Here is a 21,524-nt window from a genome sequence, read left to right as displayed (position 1 = left end):
TGAGTCCTTTATCCATAGAAAGCATGCCTTTTTTTCCCTAGTTTCCTTCTGTTCTCTTTCTTCTTTCTTAAAGAACTTAAACCCATTATAATTCATTGTTATTCAGTCCTCTGTGATTTAAAACAAAGACTGTGTATTCACTGTGTTTTTGGCAGACGAAGACTGTAGTCAGGGCAGTGGATCTCCTGTTGACTGCTTTGAGTTCTTTAAAAATGTATTCCAGTTGCATTCATCTTTTCAGGACCCTAAATGGACAGAGACAATTCCTATTTAAAGTACATGCTGACAGTGATCTACTTAATGTACACTTCTCCACCAGTCTTCCCCTCCCCCACCCCTGAAGTTCAAGCTGCTCCAAGGCCTGAGCTTGTCCGCCCACCTTTCTCCACTGACTGACCAGGATCCTCAGCTCCCATGGAGTAATAACCAGACCAAAGTTGCTGTCATATGTATACTCGAAACCAGGTGTTTAATCACTTTTTTCCATTGAGAAAAAGTTAACCTCTTTCTTTTGATACAAATAAGAGAGTTCTTTGCAATTGAAGAAATGTTTACCTGAGTTTTTCTAATGAAAGTGCTTCTCTTACTAGGTTAACAGTCTCATATGAGCGATAAAATATATATGAGAAACACATTGTAAAGCATTTGCTGCTCATCATGCTCCCTTGTGAGTCCTGTGGTTCCTGGTTCTCAAATTTGAGATTATTCCAAATTTGGAGCACTTTTTAACAGACTGCTGCCTCCTCCTGCCACCCCCAGTTTTGACTTCAGGAGTCTAGGGTGGGCCCCTATAATTTACATTTCTAAGATGTCCCCTGACACTACTGCTGTGGGCTGGGCTGGTCAGGGCACATGTAGGGAACCACTGCTCTGGCCATCAGATAACGAAGAACAGATTGGATGCGAGTAGCAGTGTGCAACAGAGTCCCACAGGGCAGTACATATAGTCATATGCTGAGTGCAGAGGAGTAGACTGGCTTCTCTTCCAAACATCTCAATTTTTATTGCTTCTGCTGTGTGAAATGTGTCCTACTTGTAGAATGTGTAGAATTAAAAGTTGATTCGTGAACTAAAAATATGGCAAACTATTTCTAAATCAGAGCCTATAAATAAACCTGCACATTTAGACATAAAAATGAACCATTAAGAAGCAGTGCTTCTATCATTATAACTTGTTGATTGGATTACACCTGAGATCAGCACACCTGAGAGCAGAGCCCATTTTTTCACTTCATATGGCTTGTGTAATTCCTTACCACCTATTTTTAGGAGATCTTGCACTGCCGACTCAAAGTGGTAACCCATTTCTGAGCTCTGGCTTCTCAGTACTATGGCTGGCAGGTATCAGGCACTTAACACGGTAGGTTGTCTGCCTGGGTGGTGTGCAAGGTGGTGTGCTGGTAAGGGCATCCCTGGCAGGCAGCATGGAAGTTCAGCCATCTCCTCTTGCCATTCCACCCACTCCAGAGGAGCCACAGCTACAGCCCCTGTTTCCCAGCCTTTTGAGAAGTGTACCAGACTGTGCTTCATGGTATCTTACCACTGGATGGGTATCTCACTGCCCCCACCCCCCCACAAGCCCGTCCTCACACTTAGGCAAAGGTGCTCAGCACCTGGTGGGCTGCTGAAGCCCCCAACCTTTGGCCTCTGCTCTCAGCACACCTAGGGGAGAAGGGTAACTATGGGTGGAGCTTATCTTCGGTGGACTCAGCCTCTTTCTTTAAGGCTATACTTACTCTTCATGTGAGCCTCTTGTGGCCAGATGGGGTGCACAGGCAAGACAGGGGTGGAACATTCAGTCTTGCTGCTTTGACCTCTGAGTTGGGTCTTGGCCGGTCAATGGCCCATGCCCCACGCAGCCTGCGAGAAGAACTTCTGCCCACACTGGTTCATACACAATCAGCCAGAACCCAACCATTCTCCCTTTCACACCAGCATGCTTAGAAACTACCAGAATTACTCTGTTGTCTTTAGCAAGTGACAAGAATTGGACCACACTGCCTGGGTATGTCACCTCCAGCTCCAGGAAACTCAGGAAAGTACCCTTGAGTAGCATAACTGTGTGAGTACCCCTCGAAATTGACCTGAGACTCCACCATTCTGTATACCTGCATTGTTTCATTTTGTTAAGTGAAGGGTTTAGAGTAGATCTCTGATTCTTCCCTTCAGGATTTAAATTCTAGTTCCTTGTAAGAGAATGTTGATTTCCTCTGGAGAAGCCTGGAGAAGTGATGTAAATTAAAGCCACACTGATAAGAAATTTGTCCTTTTTCATCTCTTCTCCCATTTAGCCTCTTGTACCTACCTTTCTTTCTCCTCGCTGCAGAACAGTGAACTGGCGTGAGTAGTTCTGAATCTCAGGACGGCTGTTCTTTGGGGCTGGCAGGATCAGGAGGATGTGCGGAACATGGGTGCTTTATGATAACAATTTAGTGACTTTGTGTTCTCCCTTTCACAGTCCTTACCAGCTAGTGTTTCCAGCAGTTTCATCTTTGCTACTGTCCTCAAAATGGTCTCATTCCTTACGTATATCAGCATAGTTTATTGCATGTTTGCATAGTACTCTGTATTCATTGGTTTTAGGTGGTAGACTTCTCTAGAGTAAGGAGCATATCTAATGGACTCATTTTATAATAGTGACCTCTGTAAATAAGTGCTTAATCCATTTTTATAATTTTGCAATTTAGACTCGTTAGTGCTGCACAGTCTCATTGCAGCCTGTGAACTGGGAGAGCTGCATGCAGTTGGATCCGTGTCAGAATGACACAGCTGCTGTTCATGGTTGTCTTAATAGTACACTAAAGGTTTTAATTTATTTAGCATCTGAATAAATTCTCAAGATTTTATCGGATGAACTGATTTTTTTTTAAGAAAAAAGATTTTATTTATTTATTTTTAGAGAGAGGGGGAGGGAAGGAGAGAGGGAAAGAAACATTAACATGTGGTTGCTTCTCATGTGCCCCCTACTGGGGACCTGGCCCACAACCCAGGTATGTGCCCTGACTGGGAATCAAACCGGTGACTCCGTGGTTCTCAGGCTGGCACTCAATCACTGAGCTATACCAGCTGGGGCTGAACTGATTTTGTGTGTGTGTGTGTGTGTGTGTGTGTGTGTGTGTGCATGAGAGAGAGAGAGAGAGAGAGAGGGATATGGTTCAAATTATCAAAGAACTTAAAAATTTTCTTTGAAACTACTCAGAGGAAGAGGCATTTGATTGTAAAGAACAAGCTTAGGGGTATATGAGAAGTATGTAAAGTTACTGTGAGAAGAGCTACTGTTGGAAGACTTTTCCCATTCTTCCAACTCTACCTGTTGGTCCCTTGATAATTGGAGAGATTTTGGAAACCTGTCCTATCTCACCGCTGACTAGCTCTGTGCCCTGGAGTTGCTCTACTAGTCTTCATGTGTAGAAGGGGGTTTGGAGCTTGGTGGTTTCTAAAGGCCCTTCAAACTGTCACTTTTTTTTAGTGCTGTCAATTCTCTCATGGTAAGATGTGATTTCTTAAGTAACAGGATAATTTCAGCATAATGTTTTTTAAGATAGAGAGAAGCGTGGAGTAAGTCCTCATGGGTACCCATTGCTGGCTTCAGTAGTTACCAGTTACAGGCCAGCCTCGTTTCATCTAAATGACCTGCTCTCCAGCGGCAGATCCCAGCTATCAGTTCCTTTCATCTGTAAATATTAAAGTAAATATTTCAGTAACAATAACTCTTTAATATTATCAAATATCAGTGTTTAAATTTTCCCACCTATTTCAAAAATTTTATTTAAAATTGGGTTGTAAAACCAAGATCCAAGTAAGGTATGTACATTGAGGTTGGATCTATTTATTTCTCCACTCTTATTTATTTTTATTATAGTATTTCTTTATTATTTTAATTATTTATTTTTAAAATTGAGTTTGGTTTCTTGGGATAACAGTTTTTTTGTCCCTTGGGTCTCCCACAGCTGAAGTTTGCTAACTAGACTCGGTTTAATATGCCCTTCTATTCCTTGTGTGTCCTGTAAATTCCGTTTGGATCTGGAGCTGATTCCAGTTTGATTTTCTGGCAGGACTTTTCCCTGGTGCTGTGTGTGCTGCCACTAGGAGGAGGACACAGGGGCCAGCAGCCTTGAGGATCATGACTGCTTCCATAATTTACCAGGTTTGCAAAAACGGTGGCATTTGAATCCTCTCCTTCCCCTTACATTCATTAGCCACATGGGAGAGAGCTCAGTTGTTGTGTCAAAGTACATCCACACAGGGACATCTTGCCCTCTTTTGGGCAATTTTCGGAATAAATAATTCTGGTTCCTCAGCATCCATTAGCCACCAGTGAGGCTGTTTGTTTGTTTGTTTGTTTGTAGAGAACTTATGAGCTGATGATTTAAGATAGTGCTGAAGGAATTTCACGCCATTTACATCCTTGTTGCTGCTCATGTTGGCCACTGCAGCCAGTGCCAGCTTCGTGTGGTTGCCGCCACCTCCTGCACACGCTTGTGATCTGTTAGCCACAAAAGGCCAGAAGCTGCAGGACTTCAGACTCCTTTGGTCAGTCCTCACCCTCAGGTCCCTTTAGCTGGAAATGGAGTTGGGGGCCTTGGGTTGGGAGTTAGGAACTCAAATTGCTCCCGGGTCAGCCATTGTATCTGGGCCTTTGTAGTGGACAAAGGTAATTTTGTTTATTTTATTTTGTTTTGTTTTGAGCATATCTGCTGTAAATTCACACTGATATTTCTAATTCGCAAGAGTTTACTTTTTTGATTTTATATTTGTACCCCTTTTATGCTGAAAATTTTTGTCTCTAGAAACAAACATAATTACTTATTTGTTTTATTATCCTATTTATACAAAATATACATAAACATTTAGAGTAACTCTACCAATATTATTATCAACAATTTCACTGCTAAAAATAGCTAAAGATGCTTTGTCCCATAGGGTTTATCCCACTAAGGAAATACAGTCAAATTGCTGTGTTTCCAAGTCCTTCGGCATGATTCCTCTCTGTACTTATGCCACCAACTCATTTCATAATTTGGTCAATGTTTTTCCATCTGCTTTTGATTTTTTAAGACTTAAAAAAGTTAACATTGGTTTGTAATTGTGTCAAACATGACATGGTTCCAAAGCCAGAAGAAATGTTCTTAGAGAAATCTTGTTCTGTTTTTACCTCTTACCCTCTTTCCAGCCTTTCTACCCTCTTCAGTCACTGTTTTAAAAAGGATTCCCTTCTTTCTCTTTTTACTTATTGATTTTCAATGCAAACAAATACATATATCCATAGCTATACTATTTTTAACATTTCTTATTTTATAAAAATAAGTAGCAGCCTACTTTACCCAAACTAGAATTTAAAGGTTATCTTCTAACTATATGGCATATTGTAACTTAATAAGTCAGACATTGGGTTAAACTGAATGTGCTTATTTATTCAGTTATTTTGGAAGGGGTAATTATAGCAACTGCCACCTAAGCATTTTAATAATATTCCAAAATAGTTAGAATATACATTTATATTCCTGTGTTGTTTTTGCTGTTAAAGGGGAAAAAAAAAACAGAAAAACTTGGTCTGTTTAATTTGCATGTATTCTAGTTCTGAGGGTCTCAACAGGAGTGCATCCCCCAGGGGACATGGGGCAATGTCTGGAGATGTATTTGATCACCAGACGTTGGAGGTTGATCATTTTTACAATTTTTACAATGCATGGGATGGCCCACAACAGAGAATTGTCAGATCTCAAATGTCAGTACCTTATGTCACTTACGAGAAACCCTGCTCAGTGTCAACCAGGCATTTGAAAACTTATGTCATTTCCCACGCCCTCCCGCCCTCCTCCTCTCTTCCATTCCTCCTCTCTGCCCTTTTTCAGTGTAACTAGATATTTACATCTAGGACTTTGGGAAAACATAAATCATATAAAATGAAAAGAGATGAACATATCAATGGTGTGTGCTTTCTCAGGCCTATCTAAACAGAAAAATAATTCTGTGCTTGAAAGGTTTACTCTAGTATAAATCATATGTTTAAGCAAGTATTTGGGGAAAGCAAGTTTTGCCTTATTACAGGTATCAGGAAAACAGGATTCCTCATCAGGTGCATGTTCATGGAACATCAGCTGGTTTAAAGTGATTGAAGTGGACTTCTGATGTGTTGGAGACACTGTGGCTGCACAGTTGATCTTGGCATGCTCCCCACTGATGAAAGGCTCCACTCAAAGGCACACATGAGGTGGGGAGGTGGCAGCTTCAGTGCTCTTTTGTCATTGATGACATCCAAGGGAACTCTGGGGAAAGTGTAACTTTTCTTCATTTCCGTACTTTCCATCGCCTCTTTTTAGTATCTTATGAAATACTCAGCTTCAACTAAAAAGAGGAGTAAATACTTAAATGTCATTGTGGTTTTAATGTGATTTGGGTGAATGGGGGGCATGCTTTTTTTTTTTTCACATGGGGGACACCTGTTGGGGTATCAGCAATGTGCACTTGATCTTTGGAGAGAGATGGCCTGGCAATGTGAGCACGGGGCACAGAAGGCATGTGTTGGGCATGGACAGTGTCTGGTCCTGTGATGTGACTTCAGTTCTTAGTTTTCCTTTTGCATTTGGTAATGAAGAGGACCTAGTAGCCTAGTGGTGAAGTTCCTAACACCACTGCTCTTTTCTTTTTTTTCTCCTTGTTTCCCCACACTTTCATCAAGCAAATTGAATGAATTAGAAAAAAACTGAAAGGATAAATTTCACTAAACAGTTTACTCGTGAGCTTCAGTGCTTATTTGTGGTTGGTTTGTTGCCTTTAGTAGAGGTGCAGGTGCGTTATGATGGCTACAAGTGTGGTCTTTCAGAAATAAATTTAATTATTAAAGCCCCCCTATTTATTTCATCTTTGTGGCCCTAACATAAAAATTTATTATCTGTTCTAGGCCTTTGACCAACATCTTACATCGCCAACCCTTTTCTTTCAGCATTTCCCCTGACCTTCGAGAAAAAAGTTGATGTTGATTTATATGCCTTTTGAAAATACCCCTGTTTCAGCCTTTATACTAGTTTTTGGTGGGGCCCCTTAAATATTGACAGGGTGCTGAAACTGGTGTCATTTTTAATTCTGCACACAAATAAAACAGTTTGTTGAAGTCATGGTTCTAGGGACTACCAGCTCAGCAATTGCCATGTTGTGCAGAGCAGGGGCAAAAATTGTTTGCGTTTCTTTCCAGGGAGGAAATGGCACTGGCCAGATCAGGCAGGTGGCAGTTCCTAAATACTGCTGTGCTCGCCCAAGGGAAACCCGCTCCACACAGCGTCTCAGAGACTTAATGGTTGACGGGGAGCAGCCTGAATCCTCTGTTAGGGTTCCTGTCAGGCCTGTGGGCAAAGCATATAGTAATGGAAGAGGAGGGAGTTGCTGGATTGGTAGCAACTCCTAACTGAAACTGGACTCTTGATTCTATCTAAGTTAGGCTCAGGCAGAGACCAGGTCTTTTCTAACTATAGTCAATGCAAACAAGAGCCTTAAATGTGGAATCCCATCAGCTTCTGCCATCCTGTAGGAACAGAATGCTTCTAGAAAAGAAAACCATTTCATAAATTTGGCACTGAAAAACTCGGCAATTTGGTGTGGGCTCATTAATTTGTGGTTTGATAAGTTTCTGAAGCTACTGATACTAAGTGGCAGCTTTGAATCATCCTAAAATCAGACTATAGCATGATGAGCTGTATTAATCTGATTCACTTCATTTCCTAGGAAAACAAAATTATAACTGCATTTTCATTAACTTACATTTGTGGTCCACCTACTTTAGAGCCAGTATTAAATTATCTTTACCTCCAGTGTTTTTGAACATAAGTAATCTGTAAAATTTAATATTCTGAGTTAAGTTTAGCTTGTTTTAAGATTTGTTTTTTCTATCTATTATTATTTTGCTATTATTATTTTTGCTAAAGTAAACTTTTTTTTTTACTTTTAAAGAGTAATGCATACTATTTTTTTTTAAAGGCAGTGTATTTAACCATTAAGGGAAGGCTTTCTCCTGTCCGAGGTGCCCAGACAACCTCGTCAGAGATAAGGCTTATGGCTTTCTGGTGTGCACGCCCAGAGTGTTCTGGAAATATCTAAGTACCAGGTTACTCGAGTCATTTTGTTTTCTTCATATTTTCTCCCTTTTCCTTGTAATATGAAGAGCTCTCTTTATTCCTTATTTTTAAAAAATAAACAAACTGAATTGCATACTTTAATTGATAGATTTTTATGGTATGTAAATTATATCTCAATTTAATAAAAAGTAACTGTAGGGTTTTGGGGCTGATTAGAGAGCTGACCTGAAGAGGGAAATGCTTTTGTCTTTATCTGGTCACGTATGAATAGTGAGGTCTCCCAAATATCTCTGTAGTTTGGATTAGAAACATTTTTATTTGGATTATGGATTATTGAGACAAGCCTATGGTGAACCCACCAAGATTACTGATAACTAAGTTCATGTGGGTCATGAGTCTCAATGATGATAAACTGCAGGTATGTACTTGGAAGCAGCTTAACCAGGCAGGAAAGCGGAAGTTAAATTTCTTCAAGATCAGATTATATTCGACCTGAAGGTTTCTTACTTTATTTTTCTGAGTTAACCATATATCTTTGAAAAATTTTCTATTTAAAACTTAGATTTCTCCTTTCTTACAAGTGAATAGCACTTCAGTATAGAGAGGTAGTTTTTTTAACTGTTTACCCTGGTGGACATTTAGGCTGTTTTCATCCTGACGTCCTACTGAATTGCTGTCCATGGAGCTGCCTAATTTTGCAGTGTGTCAGAGAGGACCTAATCTCTTGCCACCTTCTGGATGTGCTGTTTTATCACACCTAACTTTTTTGTTAGTTTTTTTTAACTTTTACTTTTGAAATAAATTTTGGCTTATAAAATGTTGCAAGAATAGCACAAAAAAAAAGAATAGCACAAAGAATAGGAAAAAAAAGAATAGCACAAAGAATAGAAAAAAAAAGAATAGCACAAAGAATAGAAAAAAAAAGAATAGCACAAAGGATTCCTCTACACCCTTCATCTAGCTTCCTCGGATGTTAACATGTTAAATTACCACAAGGATCAAACAAGGAAGTTAACAATGATACTGTGGTATTATCACACTTTCTGATCTATGACAGTCTAATGGGTAAGAAGTTATAGCTTAGTGTGATTTTAGTTTACATTTATTTTAGTCTGAGTGAAGTCCAGCAACTTTTTGTATGTTTGAGAACCAGGTATTTCCTTTCCCCTTTTCTTCTGCACATCGTTTTCCTGATTTGCTGGTCTTCTAATCAATTTTAGGGAGCTCTTACTGTATCAGGAGGAGAGTAGCCCTTTGTGTTATCAATTACAGATATTTTCCTAACTTTTAAGTTATATTTCTAATTTATCTGAGGTATACTATACCATATAAAAATGTTTTTATATTTATATAATTGAATTCATCTATCTTGTGGTGTCTATATTTTTAGTAATAGATTTTTTTAAAGTCCTTCAAGCTTATAAAGGATTTCTTCTATATTTTAATATTTCCTTTTGTACTTTTTTTTTACCTTATATCTTAGATGCACTTGGGATTTATGCTGTTGTAGGATGTGAAGCATGACTGCAACTTTCTTCAGATGGTTACCAACATACACCATCGCCATTTCCTAAGAAGTCTTTTCATTTCCCAGTAACTCAAACTAGCATCCTTCAGCATATACTAAATTCCCAGATGCATTTGGGTCTGTGTTCTATTTCCTCATGCTTCATTAGTCCATACCATTATATGCCACACCAAACCTGAATAATAAGTTCTTTGAAAGCTTCATATTATTTTAAAGTAGTAAAACAAACTAGCCTTATTATATCAAAGTCTATTTTAAAGCTAATTACTATGCTTACATATAAATAAATGAGACTGTAGAGACCCAAAAGTCACTGCATGTTCTGGCATGGGAGTAGAAGGCAGATGGTCTCTCCATTGCAAGTCTAAACATAGGTAAAGTATATCCTTTGCAAAAAGTCATCCTGATGACCCTGACCTGGACTGCCCCTCTGCCATCTTGCCACCCGTGTTCTTTTGTATGCTGGAGAATACCTGGTGGGAAAATTGAAAATAGTTAGTGACATGTTTTTTCAAATAGGGGGAGAGGAGAACCACATTTTGGAAAATGTGTAAGAATTGCTTGAAGCATTTTCTTTGGTAAGTTTAGCTTCTGGTCTTTAGGAAATCTGTATCATTCAGAAACACTGTCTGCGTTCACATGACACCGTTTAGGCATCTCTTTTCTCAGGTTTGACAAAGATCATTGCCATTTTCTTCCTGAGCACGTGCTTTGGGAAGGGTCAGTGCAGCTGTTCGGCCAGCTGTACTGTGCAGTCTGGTTCTTGTTGGTCTCTAGTAGGGCTGGGCAGCATGCACAGGATCAAGGCCAAGGACACCCAAGTCACAGGCCTCCAACTTCTCACTGTACTTGTGCTGTCATCCCACCTGTGTGCAGCCCCCAACTCCTCTCCTGTGAATGAGCATAATGAAGCTCATCCTGGTGTTAGGACTAACGGTGATAATACAGGAGAAGTGCTTACCTAGTCTTGGCACCCAGTCAGTACGGAGTAAATAATTACCATTTCACTCGTCTACGAGGTGTGTCTGGGAAAACTCCAGCCATTGTTAATACAATGAGAACAGTTTATGCAGCATTGATATAACCTGGCAGCCAACAAGAGTGGAATGCTTGTGCATGACCAATGAAGACTTCACTGTACTAGTCAGTGGGGGCCATAGATGCCGTTGAGCGAGCATGTGTACTATGTGGCTGTGGCATTCAAAATGACTGACTGAGTAGAGCAACAAATCTGCATCAAATTTTTCATTAAGCTGGAACATTCCTCAAACTATTCTGGTGATTCAGATGGCTTCTGGGGAAATGCAGCGAGTGCAGCACAAATAAAAGTGTGGCACGAATGCTTCAAAGATGGTTGAGAATCTGTTGAGAGTGATCCACGCTCTGGAAAGCCTGCAATAAGTAGAGAACGTTGAATGTGTATGGTCTGCAATCAGCAAAGACTGGTGACTGACAGAGTAGGAACTAGAAGCTGATCTGGTAGTTCCAAAAACTACCATGTCTAAGATTTTGATGCATGTTCTTGGCATGAAACGTGTTGTGGCAGAATTCATTCCGTGAATTCTGCTACCAGAGTAGAAGGAACACCTTGCTGCAGTTGCTAATGATTTGATTCACACCACTACCAATGAACCAGATTTCCTCAGGAAGGTCGCAACAAAGACAAATCATGGGTCTATGGCTATGATCCCAAAACAAAGGCCCAGTTGTCCCAGTGGAAGTCACCTGGTTTTCCATGCCCAAAGAAGGTGTGGCAAAGTCACAGCAAGGTCAAGACCACATTAACTGTGTTATTTGATTGAGAAGGTGTTGTCATCACAAGTATGCCTCTCCAGGCTAAACAATTAATAAGGAATACTACCTCAATGCTCTTCATTGATTGAGAGATACAACATGATGAAAATGGCCACTGCCTTGGGCAACTGGTAACTGGCAGCTTCATCATGACAGTGCGCCCACTCATGCATCACATCTCATGCAGAATTTTTTTGTGAAACCTCAAATCACCCAGATGACTCAGCCCCCTAAAACCCAGATTTGACACCCTGTGACTTCTGGCTTTTCCCAAAACTAAAATCACCTTTGAAAGGGAAGAGATTTCAGACCCTTGATGAGATTCAGGAAAATATGAAGGGGCAGCTGATGGTGATTCCAACAAAGGGTTTTGCAGGGTGTTTTGAACAGTGGAAGAGATGCTGGGAGAACTGTGTGAGGTCCCAAGGTGCCTACTTTGAAGGGGACTGAGGCATCATTGTCCTGTGTACAATGTTTGTTCTGTCGTCTTCAATAAACATCTCTATTTTTCATATTACATGGCCGGATACTCTCTGGACAGAGCTCGTATTTCCTTTCCCCTTCAGTGTGTGAAGCTCTGAGGCCCACCCATGATTCCTGCACATCTGTACTGGAGGTGAAGGAAGTTACGCTACAATTAATTTAGTATTAAATAACAGAGTGGCATGTGCATGTGTGAGTAGCACATAGAAGACTGAATGAAGCTCAGGCAAGGTGAAGTTGACCTCAGTGTTCTAGGCCTAAGAAAAAAGTGTCCTTTCTGGCTTTGGTCTGTGTGAGAGAGATAGAACAAGGCTGTGGACTTGGTGCTCAGTGTCAGCCATGACCAGTTTTGCAAGAGCAGGATTTTTCAACTTTTATGTATGCTGTTTTTTGTTTGTTTGTTTGTTTGTCAAAAAGAATAATCTTCAAAATGAAGCATATAGAACAGATGTCAATAAGAAGGAATTAAAACTGAAATGGGAGAAAATTTAGTAGGAAAGTACCTTGCTACTTTACTTCAAAGCTTCAAGTTCAGATGTGATATGAGCATTTCCAGGTGAATGGCAGAATCCCTGTTGATATTCTTCCAGTGGCCTTGACAGAAAGAAGTGCCAGCAGATTGGAGATGGGCAAACGTTCTCATTTTCTAAATGGAAAAAAGAAAAAAAAACAATCAGGAAAGAGACCATTAAACAGATTACTGAGTGGAGATGAAAGTTGGGGGCATCAAGCCTGTCAGCATCTTTTCCCTTGATGCAGACTGGATTTCAGCAGGATATCTGGATTTGTAAGGTTGGGCCACTTATAAATGTGTCCCTTAAGCCTATAGTGCTAATGTACCTTCTCTCCTTGGGCCCTTTTTCTGAACGGGCCATTCTTAGAAGTCTCTGGGTTGTTGTCTCCTTGGGAGTGAGTCTGTGGTCGTCTGCTGTCACCGTGCTGCATGAGACCCTGCCTGCAGCCCTATCCATCAACCCCTCACTTGTCCTCCACTTGTCCCCGTATCATCTTGTACACTCAAGCACCTGGATGGGGGACAGTTTGTCTTTTACTTTCATAGTCTGTTTACACACACAAAAAAAAACAGTGTACAACATTAACTGAAAGAAGAGGGACATGGTACGCAGACACCTTTGTCCTGTGCTGAGGCTGGCTGAGTAGAGGATGAGTGACCCAAGGCACAACGGAGAGATAGTTGACTGCCGGTGGCAAATGAATGAAAGGGACATTTCTGGCTTCTGTCCTCACTATCCTCTCATTTGTCACTTGGTTTCTTACCTGTTCTGTGGAGAGAGCGAAATTGTTCTTGGTCTTCCCCAGCAGGCTGGGTGTTTGGGGACAGGATGGCTCTGAGCTCACTCCCCTTTATAATGAGAGGGTAGTGGAGGCTGTGTTTTCTTTCAGCACCTGTTACATACTTGGAACTCTGATGGGTGCTTTTTATGCCATTTAGTGAATATAGCATGTCTGCAGGATAATCCTTTTCTCTTGAGCCTCCATTTTATAGGTGAGAAAACAGCTTTGAGATGGTAAGCCATTTTGTTGAAAGACTGAGCCAGTAAGCGAAGCTGGCATTTCGTTCCGAAGCCCGTGCTGTTTGTTCACTGTCAGGTAGCAGTCCCCCTCCCTGCCGACAGCACCGCTCTGTGGGCTGGAGCTGGGTGGCTGCATCCACAGAGTGGGCTGCCATTTTGATCCTCCCTGAGGAAGAGCTCAGATGCCTGCTGCCCTTGGCCATGGTCTGCACAGCAGCTTGGACGAAAACATGGAAACCTGCATATCAGACTCACAGATAATGAGTGGATGGAGTGATGGGGTGCGTCCATGACTGAATCAGAACTTGGAACTCGTAATGAGCAGGATGATGGATGGAGGGAAACTGGCATGGTGGAGAGGGACCACATGGTCACTGAGGTACCCAAGCCCTCTGCTTCTACTTGGTAATCACCTGCCCACATGTAGTATGAGAAGCTGGGACCTACTGTGTAGGCGTGATGCTGCCTAAAATGTATGGCAGTTTCAGCCATCAGTAACGTGCACTTAGCATCAGCATCTCCTTTTTCCTGTAGTGGACTTTCCTATCTGATTACGTGTCAAGTACAGAAGTAGTAGGGTGATGATCCCTAGCATCCCAAATTCCATTTTTGGCTCTTACCAGTCCAGTCGTCTTATTTTGTCTACTTTGTGGGGATGAAGCACATATCTGTCTTGTCTGTTGTGTTTCTAGCACCCAGCACAGTGCTAGTGGGGGTTCAGAACATACTTGTTGGATATCTAGAAGAGAGAACAGTATTAGGATGGTAAGGTTTAGGAAACCTTATCATTTTTCAAGTAAGGAAGGTTTTGCTTGTGGACATTGTTGTTTCTCTGTTAGAAGGTTAGTCACGAGAAAGCAAGATTAAACCTGCTTTTTACTTCATCAAAACTTATTTTTATCTAAAATTATTACGTTACTATATATAGACTCAGTTCGCTTGTCTCAGGATTTTAAAATTCTAGGCAAATATTAGGTTTTTTGGAGAGCACATATCTATTTTAGAAGTTACCTAGAAAAGTTTAGTTGATTTTTTTAATGGGTACGTTTTCTTGTACCAGATAAAATAGAGCAGCACAGTTGTGTCATCTCATACTTGATTTGGACCCTCACTCCTTGGGGAAGGACAGCATCTGGCTGTGCCTTATTTAGGTAAGTGTTTGCACATAGCAGGTGCACCACACATTTTCATTGAATAAGTGAGACTTTCATTTTATTCTACAAACAAGGTGACTGATACTGTCTCCAAGGAAACCTAGTCTCTAAGATGAAGTAGCAGCTTCAACATCATGTAGGAAGTAAGATGTAGAGTTGGGACTTGTATCCAGTTTAAAACAAAGTTCTTGTGTTCTTTACGTGATGTGCAGAGACATAGCCAGCTTCATTGCCTAGTTCTTTCAGTCAACCCTGGGACTGGAATATTGGGGGTTTAGACAATAAGGGTTTCTTGATGGGCCTTTCTTTATTTTCTCTCCTTTTTTTTCCACAGTTGTGGTTCACCTGGGACTATACCCACCTAGGAGCTTTTACAAACTGCAGATATTCTAATTCCTTAAGTCTCAGGTGGGCATCTGTTTGGAATGAATGGGCAGGACAGGACCCTTTCTGTTTCTGGAATGCATGGTTAGAACACCCGTGTTTTCAGCTGTTGGATATAACCTGAAGATACTCTGTATTTTGCAGAATTGTAAAGCTGAGTAATGGGTTACAAGGTAAAGGACAAATTTAACTCATTAGCTAATTCAGTCCTGTTTCACAGCCTCTTCATGAGGTGTTGGCTTTCTTTGCACAGTTTTAGGGGACTAATTATATACAAAGAGGCATTCATGAATGTCAGGATTTACTAATTTCAAGGTGTGTGTTATTCAGGGTTGGTAGAGTAAAATGGTGAGTTCAGAGAAAGCTTTAAATTTCTTCCTGATTCTATTAACTTTGCACACAAAATTGCATTGCAGAGCCAAAGTTTATCATTTCATAATGTGTGTAAATGAATGGATGAGGATTATCTGGGAAGACCTGGCTGGATAAGGAAGTGGGTTTGGCTTTCTGCCAGATGATGATTGAAATGTTTTGTGTGTGTGTGCATGTGTGTGCCCAGTTAAAAGGCTGGACATGTAGATTTTCAGGTCTTTCATGGGAAGACCTGTCTGGTTTTGGCTTTAGAAGTGCTTACACAGCTAATCTGGCATTTATGATTATTTCCACTTTGAGTTGGACAGGATGCTCTTTGGGGATATGCAGACAGAAATGGCTTAATTGGATTTCAGCCGAGACTCAGTGTTTGAATGGCTTTATGGATGGCATTAATTGGGCAGCTGCCATAGGAAGTCATATATATATTCTTGAGCTCTTTGATTCAGTCCCTCTCATTGGCTCATTGCTAATTTATTCAACAAATGAAATACTCAAGAAAGAACAACTACTTTTAAAGTAGTAAAATTAAGAAATATGGCTCATAAGTGGGGCTATCATTTGGTTTCAGCATAGTTACATTACTGTCTGTGTTTAAGGCTGCATGTTGGTACTTGTTGGGCTGGCCTGGGCAGTCATGTGAGGGATTCTTGGGGTCTCTTGGATTAAAATGTGGAAAATGGATTCTGACACTGGATACTGTAGGGCTTGCACTATTGCAGCAGATTTTACATACCTGATTACAGAAGTTCACTAAATGATTAGTGTCTGACAGGAATCATTTTATTGAGAGCCTGTTGTGCATCAAGCCACATAAACACCCACATGCGGAGGTCCCTTCCTAGAGGCTCTTCCTGTCTAGATAGCCACGTAAATGTAAAGTTTATTTTTATAAGAGTGATTTCTACAAGCATGGAGGGCATTTCTGTAGGATTCCCCAAAGACAGAACGTTCGAGTGCACTCCGGAGTGGCACACCAGATTTGGCTGGATGGTGACACCGGCAGCTGGAGGGTTAAAGCTGTTCCCACTGTGGGGGGAGGAATAGGGGACGTGAGGGCACGAAATTGTGACCAGACCTGGCATTTGAGGAAAATGTGGGTGAACATGCTTTGACAATTTTTGGAATACTCATAAGTAGCTAAATATCCTTTAAAAACAGTGATATTAAAATTTCATTCAATTGGCTAATCATGAATTTCATCTTTTAAGTTAAATTGTTATAATTATTAGCCTTTTTAATGGAAAAATTTAATTTATTCAACTCCCTTTTCATTCTTCATTTTATGGAATTTTATGGAACACATATATATGATACTATAAAATATATGTGAGCATCACCCCTAATAAAATATGGGAGAAACAAATCAAGCTGGTTCATCACCCATCAGAAGTAAAATAGGATAATATGCAGTGAGATTTTTTTCCTACAGTTTCCTAGAAGCCAGTTCTTTCTTTAGAAGGCTTCTCAGTTACCAGTAATTTACAAAATTAAAATGAACAACAAACTTCCCTCAGAATCTTTCTCAGTTCTTTTCTCCAGAGCTTGATTGTTCTCTGTGCTCCCAGGAGCTTGTCAAATGCCGAAGGTCATGGCCTAGTCCCAGTCCTTTTTAACCCATTACCTTCATCTAACTGCTGTAAAAATTGTGTCCCCCCACCCTCATCTGGAGTTTTATCCTGGCTTCTTAAAGGCCAGTGATGTGATCTAGAATTGAGGTGGGGTCCAAGTCATCTTTCAAGTCCCTGCAATACTCAAACCTGCGTCCATCCATGTAGCTGGCTCACTTGAGGAGTAGGCACCTTAGTCCCAGGCCCTGACTGACCGAACAGCTCTCTCTGGAAGAGCTCCCTGGAAGGTTCTATCTTGTGACTCACATATGAGTCAACTGCAGTCTTAACAGACTTAGTGTCCTTATCTCTAAAATTCATGCACAGCTCTCAAATGACAGGTATCGTATTTGAAGGGCACGGGAAAGAAAGTTTTCTGATGTGATTAATTTTGCTATGGGAAAATCTTTATGTATCGCAATAGGAGTGTTCTTTGTAGGAAAAAGTACAGCTTCTATTTTATAGAAAAATATAGGAAAAAATTGTTTAGTACCATACAGTTAATGTCTGTATGTGATTAGTTACCAATGGCATTGTTTCTCTCAGTGTGGTTTCAAGCGTGGGACGCTGCCTTCCTGGGTGTGTAGACACATCCACCTGGAACCACGCCACCTGGAGCCCCAGCTTAGCATCCATGTGCCCCACAGGATGACTGCATTTTTTAAAACTTTTTAAACCGCAGAAAAACATCCTCATAGCAATATTTTTTTCTAATCTTCTTAAGCAAGGGAAACAAAAGAAAAAAATAAACATGGGACTACATCAAACTCAAAAGTTTTTGCACAGCAAAGGAAACCATCAACAAAATGAAAAGGCAACCCACTGAATAGAACATATTCACTGATACATCTGATAATACCTGAAATTTGTAAAGAACTAGTGAAACAACACCAAAAAAGCAAACAGTCTATGAAAAAATGGGCAAAGGGCCTGAATAGACAATTTTCCAAAGAGGACATACAGATGGCCAGTAGACATATGAAAAGATGCTCAGTATCATTAATCATCAGAGAAATGCAAATTAAAACCACACTGAGATATCACATACCTGTCAGAATGGCTGGTATCAACAATGGGGAGAAAAGGGAGCCCTAGTTCACTGTTGGTAGGAATGCAGATTGGTGCAGCCACTGTGTGAAGTATGGAGTTCACTCAAAAAATTAAAAATGGAACTGCCGCCCCTGGCTGGCGTAGCTCAGTGGATTGAGCGCGGGCTTGGAACCAAAGTATCCCAGGTTCGATTCCCAGCCAGGGTACATGTCTGGGTTGCAGGCCATGACCCCCAGCAACCGCACATTGATGTCTCTCTCTCTCTCTCTCTCTCTCTCTCTCCCCCTCCCTCCCTTCACTCTCTAAAAATAAATAAAATCTTTAAAAAAAATGGAACTGCCTTATGACTCAGTGATTCCACTTGCAAGAATGTATCCAAAGAAACTTGAAACATTAATTTGAAAGAATGTATGCACCTCTGTGTTCATTGCAGTGTTATTTACAATAGCTAAGATTTGGAAGCAGCCCAAGGGCCCATCAGTAGATAAGTGAATAAAAAAGCTGTGATAACATCTACACAATGGAATACTATGCAGCATTAAAAAAAAAAAAAAAAGGGGGGGGAACTCTTACCCTTTGTGACAGCATGGACGGACCTGGAGAGTACTATGCTAAGTGAAATAAGCCAGTCAGAGAAAGACAAATACCATATGATCTCACTGATGTGTATAATCTAATGAATAAAATTAACTAACAAAGTAGAAATAGACTCATAGATAACAGAGTACAGACTGACAGCTGTCAGAGAGAAGGGGGCTTGGGGGACTGGGTGAAAAAGGTAAAGGGATTAAGCAAAAAAACAAACTCACCTGACTGGCGTAACTCAGTGGATTGAGCACAGGCTGCGAATCAAAGTGTCGCAGGTTCAATTCCCAGTCAGGGAACATGCCTGGGTTGCAAGCCATGACCCCCAGCAACTGCACATTGATGTTTCTCTCTCTCTCTATCTCCCTCCCTCCCTCTCTAAAAAATAAATAAATAAAATCTTAAAAACAAACAAACTCATGGACATAGACAATAGTGTGGTGATTACCAGAGGGAAAGGAGGTGGGGGAAAGTAGAAGAGGGTAAAGTGGGAATAAATGGTGATGGAAGGGGACTTGATTTGGGGTGGTGAACACACAATACAGTGTACAGATGACATATAGAATTGTACACCTGAAACATATACTTTTATTAACCAATGTTACCCAATAAATTCAATTAAAAAGCAGAAGAACATGACATCCGTCAGTACTTAGATTATTTTATACCTTTTCCCAGGGAAAGTACCATGCCCTGGACCCCAGGAAGGGTCCTGGTTAAGACTGGGAGCAGTAGAAAGGGAGGAGAAAGGGGGGGACTGCATCCGCTGATATATTAGTATCTCTAATTTGTTGGCATTTACTAAATCATCGATTAATTGGGTTACTTCTCAAACCAAATCCCTGCCCTTGAGGAAGTCTTCCATTTAAGGAGTCCCTAGTACTAACTGTCCCTTCACTGGAAGTGCCACAGATGGGGACATGTAAAACAACATCAGTGAAGCGAAGTCCACGGCGTGCAGAATGCTGGGTGTTCTGCAAGACAAGTGACCCAGTTTCTCTGGCAAATTGTCATTGTAATAAAACAGGTTTAAAGTGACTTGAGAGACATACAAGAAATTAGAATTTGTGAATATTATTTGGCTCCTGATTCAAATAAATCAGCTATAAAAATATTTTTGAGACGGCATAATTAGAACACTAGATATGAGATTTATATTAAATTAATAATTATTTTAGGTGTAATGATGGAGTTATGATTATCTGTTGGTCATACACACCCAAGTATTTACAGATAAAATAATTTTTATATGAATTTGCTTTGAAGGTATCGAGTGAGGGCTGTAGTTGTTGAGGCTGAGTGTTTAAGGTACCTGGGGAGGTATATCCTCTCTATTTTTGCATATGGTTAAACATCTCCACTAAAATGCAAAATACCATGATTATGTTACAGCTTAATGAATGCTTTGCACAGAGGAGGGAAACCAGACTTTTTTGTGTAGAAGAGTCAGGAGCTTATTCCCAGAAGTGACAATATTTGAACTGGGTTTTAAAGTAAGAATGGGTATGCAAAAACTGGAGAATCTATTCCTTTTTCATCCAGGAGAAAGGAAGCTGGGAGATTCACTGGGCTGTGTGGGTGGGGGTTTTGTTACTGGTCCCTTCCATTCATTCCTTCTTGCATCCATTTAGGACGTGTTGTTCAAGTTCCTATTGTTGGTGTTTGTGGTGAGAATTTGTGGGCTGAGGGTCTGAGGAAGGATATGGTGTATAAGTTTGCTAGGACTGCCATAACCAAATACCACAGAATGTGTGCTTAACAGCAAATATTTTCTCATAGTTCTGGAGGCTAGAAGCCCCAGAGGAAGGTGTCGGCAGGTCAGGTTTCTCTTGAGGTTGTCCTCCTTGGCTTACAGATGGTCACCTTCTTGTTGCCTCATCACATGGTTGTGCCTTTCTGCTTGTGTGTCGGTATCTCTTCCACTTTTTATTAAGGACATGAGTCATATTGGGTTAACAGTAGCTTCATTTTAACTGAATCACCTCTTTGGAGATCCTTTCTCTAAATACTATTACATTCTGAGGTATTGGGATTGGGACTTCATTGAAGAATTTGGGAAACACAATTCAGACTGTAACAGATGAGATATGCGCAACTGCATGATGCAGTAAAGTACTGAAAGTTGTGGAAGGAACTCCAAAGGAAAAGTGTTTAAGGTACCCTGAAGGAATCTGGGAATTCTAGGAGGGGGCTGGAACAGCCATCCTGTCCAGGGGGGCAGGGTTTCACCCCACGCAGAGCAGGGAGTAGAGAAAGTTTGAAGGAGCTCTGAGTTCCCACAGATGAAGAAGGGAAGATGGTGAAGAAGGGAAGGGCTTTCCAGAGGGAAGGATTGGAGCGGCTACCATGGAGCTCAGTCAGTGGTGGTTGGAGCAGGGATGAAAAAGCAGGGAAGAGGAGCAGCTTCCTGCTCACAACACTGCAGTGAAGGACCTGGAGTGTTATCTAATAGTTTCTGTCTTTGTTACTAAAGTAAAACATCTGTAAAATGTTACAGAAAATAATTAAAGAAAAATAATTCTTCTCACCCTTCATTCCACCCTACAAATTTATTAGTTATAACCACTGTTAACAACAGCTCTGGCCTGGCCTTCCTGCCTGCTTTCCAAGATTCTTTATTTTTTTAAAAGAAGAAATATGAGAGAGGTAGGTGAGAGAGAGGAGATGGAAAAAACAGGACTTGCTCCCCCCATCCTACTTTTGACTTGGACCTTTCTTGCAGTTTCCCTCATTCTTTCAGTCCTTCATCTCCCAAAGGTAAGGGAACTTCAGCAAAATAATGTTTACATTCCCTGTCAGACAAGACCTTGCATCACCTGCTGTGCCCAGTGATCTCGTGTAAGAACTCAGTGTCTCTCTGTGTCTTCCTTTATTCCTTCCTGTCTTTTTTTTTTTTTTAAAAAGGGAGGGAGAGGGTTTCTACCAGTTTTATTCAATTAGTACAGTTTAGTGTTTAA

The 21,524-nt window shown here is 40.8% G+C and overlaps 1 protein-coding gene across 3 annotated transcripts in view; it reads left to right on the top strand.

Moving 5' to 3' along the window:
* Positions 1 to 21,524, top strand: part of NCK2 (NCK adaptor protein 2) — a 149,420-nt gene that overhangs the window by 41,124 nt on the left and 86,772 nt on the right. The window contains exon 1 of one of the 3 annotated variants that reach the window (XM_036028337.1): positions 4,400 to 4,533. The exons of the other annotated variants lie outside the window; for them this stretch is intronic. The gene's annotated coding sequence lies outside the window, so the exon portion shown is untranslated. Of the gene's footprint in view, positions 1 to 4,399; positions 4,534 to 21,524 lie in introns of those variants that run through there. 3 annotated transcript variants of the gene reach the window in all.

Source organism: Phyllostomus discolor, chromosome 6, assembly GCF_004126475.2.
Source record: "Phyllostomus discolor isolate MPI-MPIP mPhyDis1 chromosome 6, mPhyDis1.pri.v3, whole genome shotgun sequence".
Lineage (NCBI taxonomy): Eukaryota > Metazoa > Chordata > Mammalia > Chiroptera > Phyllostomidae > Phyllostomus > Phyllostomus discolor.
The sequence above is the reverse complement of the archived record's forward strand: the minus strand, read 5'-3'. Positions and strand labels throughout refer to the sequence as shown.